The sequence below is a fragment of the Coenobita brevimanus genome, chromosome 45, assembly GCF_032717465.1.
Source record: "Coenobita brevimanus isolate Jiangsu-jjx chromosome 45, ASM3271746v2, whole genome shotgun sequence".
In the NCBI taxonomy this organism is placed as follows: domain Eukaryota; kingdom Metazoa; phylum Arthropoda; class Malacostraca; order Decapoda; family Coenobitidae; genus Coenobita; species Coenobita brevimanus.
The window spans coordinates 7,897,981-7,911,276 of record NC_136998.1 but is presented as its reverse complement, the minus strand read 5'-3'; positions in this window follow the sequence as shown (position 1 = coordinate 7,911,276).

The following is a 13,296-nucleotide window of genomic DNA, read 5'->3' as shown; positions in this document are numbered from 1 at the left end:
TTTTCCTGATCTTTCACTGCGTTCCCCTCATTTTTCATTTTCTCCTGATACTCTATCATTTTCTCTCTTTTATCCAACTCACTCACTTTCAAAACCTCCCTGCCACACCTAACCCTCCTAGCTCTCACCCATCTCTTACCTACTCTTAAATTTCCCTCCACCAGGTAGTGGTCAGACATACCTCCACCCTCCCCTCTCAGAACTCTCACATCCAACAATATATATATATATATATATATATATATATATATATATATATATATATATATATATATATATATATATATATATATATTCAATACTGTATTCCAGGTTTGTGTGTGCGGCTGTGAATGGTGTCCTTTATTTTTTTTTTCTTTATGACCTCCGCTTTCTTTGCGTAGTCCTTTTTTTTTTTTCTTTTATTTTAAGATTTTCTTATTTTCTTCTGGCCCTCTTGGTTCTCTTCATATCTGTCGATTCTTTGCCTTACTTGCTATTTGTCTGTTTGTCCTCCAGCCCACGATTTCACTTCCAGTCTACTGTTTCTCATCCTGCCCTGGTGCTCGACTGTGTCTCTGCCTACTCTCTATAGTTCGGTTGTCATACTGTTTCTCTCTGCCTTTGAATCTACTAGCCATCTACTATTCTTTTGCCATTCTCTTTTTTCCATACGCCATTCTGTCATTCTGCGTGCCTGCCTTCATGAATGCTTGCCTCCCTGCTCTTCCAGTCTGATACAAATTTGTTGAAACGAAAAGGACAGTTACTATTTCAAGTGTCAGTTTGACTTGTCGCAACCTTGGCAAACAACAGCACTACCCTTGAGACAGAGGAAGACATCAATATAAATGCATTTGTTTTTTTAATTTATGTTGCCCAAGACATGTTTAACTATAGATATTCATAAAACATATTGTAAATTCTCTCTCTCTCTCTCTCTCTCTCTGTCAAAACACACACACACACTTGCATCAGGAAGCACAAGAAAGTACATATTTTTATCAGATATCTCTTTTGGAAGATCATGTTTTTCAGTTAAAATACTTGCATCTTTATGTATAAGTGAGCGCGCGTGCGCGTGCGTGCGTGCGTGTGTGTGTGTGTGTGTGTGTGTGTGTGTGTGTGTGTGTGTGTGTGTGTGTGTGTGTCTTGCATAAAACATAAGCGTATCAGTGTCTAAGTTAAATGCAGCGGAACCAGAGGCACATGATGTCAGGAGTGGATTTTTATTCCTTATAGCATCGTATAAAGAAATAAAGTAGGGGCTTCATTGTCAGATAGTAAGTCAGATGCTTTTGTCTGTTAAGTACGTGTTGTTAATATTGTTGTTACCATCACCAACGAAGTTGAAGGTTATGTATTTATTTATGTTCGTCTGTTTGTCCACACGATATCTCCAAAATTTCTCAATGATTTCTGAAGGTGTGTGGAAAGGTGGGCCATGGAACAAGAGAGAATTGATTAAATTTCGGGGCAAATTCCGACTCTGTGCTTTCCGCATATCTCCACAGATCCGGATTCGGATCCTTTTTAATGGCAATGGCATTGATAGAGGTATGCGCTCTCTGATTGGTTTCTAGCTGTTGTGGTGGTGGTGTTGGTGTTGGTGGTTGTGGTGGTGTGTTTATGTCGCTATGTCTTGTTTTGGAGTTTCTGTGCTCAGTTCATTTTGCTTTGGCATAAAACTGCCATCCGTTCATCTCGATAGCTGAGTTATAGCAATTGATTTGCAACAGAATATCACGCTAATCTCGGACAAGTGCTACAGATTGACGTACAGCCAAATGAGGTGGCCTCATCCAAACAACAGGCCGTGGAATGTCCGTCTAATTTTGGATCAATTAATGAACTCATTCATCAAGATTTTCTGGCCTTTCCGGAAAATGATAATCAATGAGTTGCTTGTTCTGTTCAGAGGATGACAAGTATTCATTTATTATGTGCTGCCAAAGGTCACTACTTCGGGATAAAGTACTGTATATTATGATCTGAGACTGCCAGACTAAATTTGTTCTAGATTTTGTCTTCACTTGGCCTCGGATGTGGAAAACCCCAGTCATGCCTCACATGGCTTCTCTGTCGCAGTCTTGAAGGTCTGCATGGACTGTTATTTCAGAGATGGCCACATCCTGTACACAGAGAATTACTATATGCCTCCTGCTCTAACGATATATTTCCTTGAACAGAAGATGGGCACCTGAGGAACCCCGCCATTACTGTGTAGTGGTCACTCCTGGCGAAGAATGGTAATATGATGTCCATCCAGTGCCATGTTAACAGGAAGGTCAACATAGTTACCACAGTTCAAGAAGGAGAAATGTAGCCGACCAAAAAGTGGGACTGCAGGACCAGCGAGCCAAACCTGAAGCCAATTGCTGCCAATGATTACAATGAACAAGCGACTCGTTGACAATTCGGACATGGAAACTGAGGCAATTGACTAACTCTGCAATTCCTATAACTGGTACACACAAGCTTTTCTACACCTCCTTGACATCATTTTACAGGACTCCACTATACTTTACAGGCATATTACCAGATCCACAAATTCTTTAAGCCAATTCGAGAAGGATTTGGTTAGGCAAATGCTTATTAACTGGAAAAGCCCATCCTACTGGAAACCGGAGATACAGTGCTGGCCAGCAGCCTGCCTGAGTGTTGTGCAATGCCTACCTGTCCCGTCACCACCTAATGTTAACCAGTGTAATTCTTGCTGACAAAAAGTAGTACAGGTGGTGCCATGTATGCTGCAGTTCACAGGTTCGCAGAGACAATGTACCATGCAGTGAGTTTCAAGTCGCACTGTGTGCACTGTGTTACTTAGAGTAGCCTACCACATCACCGAGATTTACTAGACGCTAGTGTGAGGGAGTGTGGGAAGAATAATATACTGTATATGTTACTGGTTTTCCCTCTCACTGTGTGAATACTGTACGGCAGTGAGGTTTGTAAATAGCTTATGACAATGATGTTAAAATATAATGTCAGCAAGGGACGTATAAGTAGCAGGTGATGTGTGAAAACAGTAAACGACAATCACGTGTAATACGTGACAGTGACGTGCTAAAATAATGTGTGCAGCGGCGACATGCATAATTATATTTTATGACAGCGAAGTGTGTACTGTGCTATGTATACAGGACTGTAAATATTTATTACTAGAAAGATTATGCTTTCATATAAGTCTCTAAAGAAAACTATGATATTTCGTCAGTAATTACTTCAGCGTGGACAGAAAATAAGTGTCTCTTCATACATTATATTCATAGAGCAAGAAGTAGGAATATCAGGACTGTAGAAAAAGAAGCACAATAATAAGAAGTAAACACACTAAATTGTAATAATGAGATAAGGTAAAAAAAAAAAAGTTATTTAAGAAAAGTCCATGATTTTCATTTAGGGATTTATTACACCTTGCACACCCTTGAGCATAGTGTCACACAGGAATCGCAGGATAATGGTTAAACTGGTGAGCACCACAGGTACAGGGGAATGTCACATGCTTCACAGTTAGGGCAATGTCTGGAGAGGCAGTGCAGCAGTAGCCTACAGAGTAGCGGCATGTGGCAGCCTGCTGTCACTACAGCCTATTAGCGCACCTAAACACAGCCTATCTCAGTAGCTAATAGCAACCTCATTCCTCCTCCTCCGTGCTCCTCAGCGGCTCCACTTAGCGGCTCGGAAAACTTGCGTAGAAGAGAGGAAGGACTGTTTAGTATTTTGGTAAATTGTTCTAGGTCATAGGTTTACTGAAATATGATTGTGCGAATTTGACCAAGTTTAGGAAAAACACCCGTAAGGAAACGTGGCGCTGTTTAAATCCCCTGGACTCTATCTATCTATTTCCAGACGCCTTAATCCCATATGGGATGGCCACAAACAAATCGCCTCCACGTCGCCCTGTCCCCTGCCACTTCACTGCCCTGCTCCCAGCTCACACCCCCCTCCCTCATATACCTCTCCATTCCATCCCTCCATCTCATCCTTAGCCTCCCCCTCCCCCTCTTCCTCTCCACCTCACTCACATACACTCTCCCTCTCAGTCTGTCACTCTCCATCCTCTCCACATGGCCAAACCACCTCAGTGTGTTTCCCCCAACGCTTCCTATCACATCCACACTACAACGCTCCTTCACTTCCTTATTTGTCAGTCTGTCTCTCCATGTGACTCCACATGCTCCTCTCAAGTAACTCATTTCTCAAATAACTCTTGACTTGTGTCCCTCCAACAAGGTCCAAGCTAAACTTTCATACGTTAGAGTTGGTATCACAGTACTGACATGTAGTAACTTTTTCACTTCCATGCTCACTTCCCTGTTTCTTATCACTGTTTTCAAGAAGCTAGCAACCTTTCGTCCTTGTTGTACCCTTTCAACACTTCACCCTCCAAACTTCTGTCCTTACTCATCACACTACCCAAGTACTTAAACGTACTCACATTTTCCATTTCTTCCCCATCCAACGTCACTGTACATTCACTGACTTCACTTCTCTCGAAGACCATAACTATACTCTTTCCTATATTCACCTTTAGATTCCGTTTCTTACACACACTCCCAAACTCATTCACCAAGCCTTGCAGCTCCCCTTCGTCTTCACTTCACAACACAGTATCATCTGCAAACAACAGTACAGGGAGTTTCTAAACACTGCCCTCTCTCATTAGGGCCACTCCAACATCCATTGCCCTACTTTGTATCACTTTTATAACTCCATACATATACAGATTGAACAACCATGGAGACATGACGCATCCCTGTTTCAACCCACCCTTCAAATAAAAAAATTCACTCAGTTCACTATCCACACGAACTGCAGCCTTAGCCCCCTCATACATACTGTACTCTTCATAGCATTCGACAACTTCCGATGTACTCCATATATTCTTAATACTTTCCACAATCCTTGTCTATCCCGCAGAGTACGTGGGTTAAGAAACTGTGTGTGTGTGTGTGTGTGCGTGTGTGTGTCTGGTGAGGTTCTAATAATAAGGTATAGCTTATTCGACCTCATCTGAGAAGAGGCGAGCCTTAAGCTTTTGGAACCTGACAGCTGAGTGGTTGTCCGAATGCAATCATAGTAACAATGTACTTTAAATAATTATTATTATTATAAGATTTACAGTGATCGTTTGCGGAAAAGATTGCTCAGATAAAATATTATATATAGTCCTAGAGGTTTGAAAGTCAGGTATAATTATTCCCCTGTACAAGGGAAAAGAGGAAAATGAAGTGTGTGGTAATCATAGGGGCATCTGCCTTCTTAATGTAATAGGAAAAGTATCTAGGAGGACACTTATAAACAGAGTTAGGGAAATGGCATAGGAATTATTTGAAGAACAGGGAGGTTATAGGAAGGGGCAAGGTTATGTAGATCAGATATTCATTCTTAGGTCTCTAGAGGAATTTTTTTATTCTTATGTTCAAGCGATTTTACGTAAATTATGTCATTACTGTGGCAAACTGTACAATGTAATAAAATATCGGAAATCATATAGCGGCCTAACCCCCCCCCCCCCCCGTGTCTTCGATTCATCAAAATGCAAGGAAAATGTCGCATTTCAGTTGAATTCTGATGTTTTACTTGGTTAGATTTTACACTCTGTCGCATAATGACATAATTTTACCTTCATTTGTCTGAACATAAGGAAAAAAGTCAGGGTACTTGTAATGCTTTATATGTCAGTGTTATGATTTGTTCTGAGAATCTAAATTTCACACGTATCAAAGCCATCTGGTCATTTTTGTAAAACCCTGTTTTAAAATTCATCTATACAAATAACTACATATAATTATTTATTCGAGCAATCTTCTCGTCAAACGGTTACTATAACCCATATAAGAAAAATATTTTTTGATACGTGGTTTAGATACGTGCACTCGGACAACCAATCAGCTGCCAGCTTTCAAAAGCTTAAGACTCGTCTTTTCTCAGATGAGGTCGAATAAGCTGTAGTATGTGGTGAGGTTTTCAAGTTAGTGTGTGTGAGGTGAGGTTTAAGTTAAGGGTGCGTGTGGCTAGATTTTAAGGTGAGAGTGTGTGTGTTGAGGGTCTAAGATAAGGGCGCGTGTGATGAGGTTTTAAGGCAAGGGTGTGTATGGTGAGGTTTTAAGGTAAAGGTGTGTATGGTGAGATTTGAAGGTAAGGGTGTGTGTTGTGAGGTTTTAAGGTAAGGGTCTGTATGGTGAGGTATTAGGGCAGGAGTGTGAAGGATAAAGTTTTAAGGGACAGGCGATTGATGTGAGTTTTTTTGGCAAGCATGTGTAGGGCAAGGTTTTATGGCAAGGGTGTGGGTGCTGAGGTTTTAAGGCACGGGCGTGTTGGATGAATTTTAAGACAAAGGTGTTTTGAATGAGGTTTTAAGGCAAGGATGTGACTGTCACGAATTGGCGCGAGCGTGTTTATAAGTTCGTAACATTTTTGTTCACTGTGATAACCGCGAATTCTAGTGGAATTCTCATTGTGTATCGCTCATTTCAACCGTCCACGCATTCGCTCGATTGGGACGGTTTTTAGAACATTTTTCACTGTTTCATAAGTGATCATCCTTGCGCGCGACATTAGCACCTTCGCTGAGTGATTTATTGTGATACGTATGTCACTCAATTTCCTTCCGTTGACCGTTGAGCCAAACACGGCCAGCCCTCGCCCTCTTCCATAATTTGAACTTAGTCAGGATTAGAGCGCCGTGAGAGCAGGTTCGTTGGCCCAGCGTGGAGCAGCGCCGCCGTTGTACAGCGAGTTCCTGAATCTCCACCTACTGTGAATCGGCCAGAGGTTTAGCGTGTGCAGCGTCCGTCCTACACACCGATGCCCAGTTTCCGCTTAGCCCCCTCCACTGACCAGTATTTCTTTTCGTTTTTCCTAGGTTTAAGAGTTTAGTTTTTGAGTGAGCGAGTGAGTGTGTTCTCCTTCTTTTGAATTCATTTGAGACTCATGTAACGTAAATTTATTTCATTGTAATTAATAAATTTACAGTTCTTTTTCTTGAGCTTAATGTAATGTAAACTCGTGTTTTATTTCTCCACAATAAGCTTATTTTACTTGCCGCTCCTAGTTCACATAAATGCTTTGTATTATTCATAACTGGTACTTAGGCCAGTCCTCTTGTACTAAGCTTAAATCCGTTGTGCCAGCCTGGAGTTAATGCACTGGCAAGAACCTGTTTATCATTAATAACATTAGTTATTGATTGTCAGGGGTGGAGTCACTTTCTCCAGAGGCTAACAGTACACAAACAGCACGTGTGAGTAATTAGTCTCTGTTGTGTACTGTTGAGATAGTTTATAAATTCTCGTCCTTAGAGAATCGGCGAGGTAAGCCACCATAAAGTAAACTTACTGCTTGATTTTCACAAGTCAATTCATTGTCCATATTTACAAGCAACATTATAAAGTATTCTTTAACTTATAAAATCTCAAAAACACCGTGACATCTGGCAACCTCACTCCAGGATATTATCTCCTAGCTCTAAAGTTATTCACGAGATAATACTCACTCACTCATACTTAAATATTTATCATTAAAGTCTATAGGCACTATTTTACTGGTGATTACTGATTCATTTCTATTAATTTTACGTAACAGTTTTCACAGTCAGTTGTTTGTTTAATTTTCTTTCTTTATCAGTTTAACTACATAAAACTGGTCACCACTAACCTGTGCCTATATTCTTCATTCTTGATTATTGGCATTTCTCTGCAAAATAGCAGTCAGTACTTAGTCTCTAGTTCACTCAGACTGAGTTAGCATCATGTCTACCAACGTCTATGTACAGGAAGCTAAAGATATGGGGCTTAGCGACCCCGAGAAATTAAGGACTACGTCCTCTCTCGGTTTACTTACGAGCAACAACGTGAGAAAGATGCTCGTGAAGAACGTGAAAGAGAACGTGAACACGAGCGAAAACAATGCGAAGAACGTGAGAGAGAACGTGAACACGAGCGAAAACAATGCGAAGAACGAGAGAGAGAACGTGAACACGAGCGGAAACAATGCAAACTCGAGTTAGAACAAGAGCGAAAACAACATGAATATGAGCGAGAACAACGAGAGAGAGAACGAGAACACGAACGTGCCGAGCGCTAGGCACGTGAAACACATGAACTTGAGGTGCTGAGGCTCAAGCGAGACTCCTTGGCTTCAGACACATCTGGTGCAGCTAACCCAAGCTCCACGAGCGCTCTCCCTGCACATGTTTTGGCGACCCCACACATCAAGCTTCCTCCATACAGGGAAGGTGAGCAAATCGAGCCATTCATAGCTCGTTTCGAAGACATGGCTCAGCTGTACCAGCTGGATGATGCAGCTAAGCGGCTCCAGTTCCTTAGCCTGTTTGAGGGCCCTGCCCTCGATATTGTCCACAGAATTCGTGGAGACAATCTCACGTATGAAATAATGAAGGCCGCGCTCGTCAAAGCGTACGGTCTCACAGTTGATGACGCCAAGAGTCAGTTTATGAGGGTGCGTTTACAAGAAAAAGAGACTGCTGTTCAGTTTCTTGACCGGCTTACTGCTTACTTAGATGAGTGGATGGAGAAAGATGAAACTCCTTCCACGTGTGAGGTGATAATTGACCTTATGCTGTGCATGCAGCTAGAAAAGTCGTGGCCTACTGAACTTATGATTCAGCTTAAGATCTGCAAGGTAAGGGATGCCAGCCAAATGGTGGAGAAGGCTGATGCATTCTTCGCTGCATACGGGTATCAAACTTGTAAGCAGCACACCTGGAACAGGAAAGCTGACAAATCTCGGAAACCGTCTCAGACTGAACCCCAGCAACAAGGCCGTTCCCAGAATAATGGCCAAGGTCCAAAACCTCAGAACAAGGACCAGGGGCAAAATACTCAGAAACCCGAGTGGAGGAGGTACAACAAGTACCATAACCAGCAGCAGTATCTGCTACGCAATCGATCGTCAGAACTATCATTTTCAGCACCAGCCCCAGTGTATCGGAGGCAGGAGGCGAACGCAGCCTACTGTACATTCCTCAACAGCAGCACGGTGGTGTCGTCCCTAGCAGTACGGGTATTTCCCCACAGTTCACTAGTCCCTCAGCGACAGTGACCACTCCTCCACAGGAGGCCAATGCTCCGTCTCCCCAGACAGTGAGTACAACCCCTCAAGTATCTAGTTCACAGGGCACCATCTTTGCCTCATCATTTATTCAGCAGTTTCATCAGTGGCTGGCCGCTTCCTCCACAGGCCCTCCCACAGGTGACAGTGCCTTCCTTGTTCAGCCAGGGTTTGTGGGAGGCATTCCTGTCAAGGTCCTGAGAGACAATGGTTCCTCAGGTTGCTCTGTCAGGCAGAGTCTAGATCAGCCTGAGGAATATACAGGTCGACAGATCCAAGCTAACCTTATTGATGGATCAGTGAGATTGTTCCCTGAGGCACGTATCCAGGTGGCATCTCCATTTTACACTGGTATGACACTTGCAGCTGTCATGCCAGAACCTTTATTTGACCTTATCATAGGCAATATTCCAGGTGCACTGAAGATGACGCTACACAGACTTCGGCTGCAGAAACACGAACCATGGCTGAGGCTCCAAACTGTGTCACCCCAGTGACCATTGCATCACCGCAAGATCTGATGTGTAGCCAAGTTGTTATTCAAGAACTACATTCTGACCTGACACTTGCTGCTGTGTGGAAGAAACAAAAGGGTAGAGTGATTATGTATTCATGGGGAGGTCAAGCCATGTTCCTTCGTAAACAAGGATGGCTGTACCGTGAGTCACGAACACCCCAGGGCGAGGTTCGACCGCAGTTCGTCGTTCCTGCCAAGTATCGCCAATCAGTGTTAGAATGGGGTCATTGTTCAGCCTCAGGAGGTCACATGGGCAAAAGGAAAACCCAGGGCCGTATCCATGCTGACTTTTTCTGGCCAGGGATGGGACAAGAAATAGATAGTTTTGTGCGTTCCTGCAATGTGTGTCCACGTACCACCAATCAGAGACATGTCTTTCCTGTGCCATTTGAACCCACACCCATAATCTCTGAAGCAGTTGAAAGAGAGGGCAGTGGTAACGTGGGTGCAGACCTGACCTCTCGCCCGTTGGCCCCACAGGACATATCATGTCCAGGGCCTGTACATACGTATGTACCATAGGTTAAGGGGAAGTTTGAGACCCCTGTAAGGACAATCTGAGGCTGTGTATGAATTACCTCGTGGTGACTCAAGCTGTGGGCCTTCTCTTAGGACTCCCAGAGAATGCACATTATCCACATGAGTGTTCACACCCACGTTGGGTGTTAAAATGTGACCTGCACGAGATTGCGTAGGGATTCTCAGCTTCCTAATGTTAATTGTAAGTGTAGAGTTAGGTTAACAAGTAAACTGCCCGTTCTCAGAAATTTGAGCAATCCGGGAACTGGCACGTTTCCTGGTTAATAATGTTAGGTCCTGAGAGATTTGTGAATCCAAAGACTACGTTTCCTGGTTAATAATAAACATAAGTACTGATTGCTAGGAAGAGAGTGAGAGAAATGACACGTTTGATGCTCCACCTTGATTTCTTTCGCAGGTGCAGGTGGCGGGTGCAGCATTGTCATGCAGATCAGCTGATCGTCCCTGCCGCACGCTGCCACCTCTTCTCTTCTGCCTCATCGTCTCTTTACTATTAATTTGTATTATATCATTTTACACGTAGGTACAGTTACACCACAACTGTCACACCTACACCGTGTATTACATACATCACGCTACATAACAATTAGTTGTTAATGTAAATGTAGCAAACTTTTCGCTCAGTGTGACCTGAGTACAGGATTTTTCACCGTTGTCACAGAGTTTTTTCCTCAAGCTTGCTTGTATTAATGTAAAAACGAGTTTTTTACGCTCAAGGGCGACTGTGATTTTCTCCTGTAGCAGGGTAGTACACACACCACAGTGTGAGTCTTGTGTGACTGAGTTAGGATTTATATGTGTGTATATAGAGAAAAAAAAATTCTGAAGAAAAAAAAAAATTGATTTTGATGGGGCGTAATGTCACGAATTGGCGAGAGCATGTTTATAAGTTCGTAACATTTTTGTTCACTGTGAAAACCGCGAATTCTAGTGGAATTCTCATTGTGTATCGCTCATTTCAACCGTCCATGCATTCACTCGATTGGGATGGTTTTTAGAACATTTTCACTGTTTTATAAGTGATCATCCTTGCGCGCGACATTAGCACCTTCGCTGAGTGATTTATTGTGATCCGTATGTCGCTCACTTTCCTTCCATTGACCGTTGGGCCAAACACGGCCAGCCCTCGCCCTCTTCCATAATTTGAACTTAGTCAGGATTAGAGCGCCGTGAGAGCAGGTTTGTTGGCCCATCGTGGAGCAGCACCGCCATTGTACAGCGAGTTCCTGAAATTCCACCTAGTGTGAATCGACGAGAGGTTTAGCGTGTGCAGCATCCGTCCTATGCACCGACACCCAGTTTCCACTTAGCCTCCTCCACTGACCAGTATTTCTTTTCATTTTTCCTAAGTTTAAGAGTTTAGCTTTTGAGTGAGCAAGTGAGTGTGTTCTCCTTATTTTGAATTAATTTGAGACTCAGGTAACGTAAATTTATTTCATTGTACTGTATGTAATAAATTTACAGTTCTTTTTCTTGAGCTTAATGTAATGTAAACTCATGTTTTATTTCTCCACATTAAGCTTATTTTACTTGCAGCTCCTAGTTTGCATAAACGCTTTGTATTATTCATAACTGGTACTTAGGCCAGTCCTCTTGCACCAAATTTAAATCCATTGTGCCAGCCTGGAGTTAATGCACTGGCAAGAACCTGTTTATCATTAACCACTTAACCACGGGGCATCACTTTCGTGACGCTCGGGAGCAAGGGATCATACTGCAGGGCGTCACTTTTGTGATTCTGTGTTATTTTCAATTCGCCCAACTTTCAAATGGTGGCTTGTATCATCTATCAGTACTACTAATGTCCAGTTATACTCAGATCCGCTCATGTCATCTTCACTCCCATCCACTGTTGACAATTTAGCCATTTTTCCTCCTGTCCTTGACTCCCCTCCTTACCTCCCCTCCATTACCCTCTCTTCCTGCTTGCCCAGCTGCACTACTGTACACAAATCCTGGATGGATATTTCCACTCATTTTATCCATTGAAATGTGCCCTATGCCCTATTCTTATACATAATAATATATAAAAGAAAGAGAAAAGGTAATTGATACCGCCATATGTCTGGAATGGGATAATTATCACCTGGCAACACCCCACGTGCACTCATTCGCTAATTTTCCCTGTTTATTTATCCTTGAAATATGCAATATGACCTATTCTCGTAACAAAAATATACATAAGAAAAAGGGAGAAGCCTAAATGATATATACATTCACCTGGAACTACCTAATTTATTATGTATTGTCTAGATTTCCTGCCAATCATTTCATAGCATATAACTTAACAGCTGTCAAAACGCTGACATTGTCAACCCTTCCCTGCCCCTGGGCCATATCATTCAGTTTACTGTCGTCTTTCAAGGTGAAACCACGTCCGATTCGCGCCTGTCCTTAGCCCCCTGCAAAGGGCCCTGTGACCTCTAACCCCTACTAAACCTCGTGTGGGAAGGGGTAAAGGGCTAAGTGACTGCTGTGGAATGTGAACTGGCTTATTTATCAATGATAATGATGGACAGTGACTACGATCTTTCTGGTAACTCTAAAACAGTGCAAGTGGAAATGTAAATAATGTGTAAATAGCAAGTGAAAGCAATGAATGTAAATATAACTGAACAGTGGAAAATAGTTTTATAAGTTACTGCAAGTGACAGTGCATAATGTAGTGTAAATAAAATGGAAATGTAAATAATGTAAATGAAACAGATAATGTAAATAGAAATGTAAATAGTTAGTAATATAAGAATACGAGCATAATGAAATTGAAAGTGAAAGCTTTGCTCTAGAGTGTATAAATACTTGGAGTAATGAAAGTGAAAATGAAAACTTCGCTCTACTCTAGTTTACTGAACGAGAAAGTGAATGCCTGGAGTGAAAATAAACTACTAGTACTGAAAGAAACTTACAGATAAATATTGTATATATAAATATATCTAATAAAGTACTAGGAATATAAAGTGTGAGTGTGATTATGAATAATAAATGACAGCTTGGCCTCAGAATACCATCTGGGAACGAGTGTGGGTGGAAAGCCCGTATGCGCTCATAATTTACTGTACATTGCTTTCACAGTGTTTTTTTTTTTTGGAATATGGATTCTAAACTACTTGAATTCATAGAATAGTGTTTGTAGTTATAATATCAGGCAGTGGTAACCATATTATGGGGTTTCGGGAAGTGTA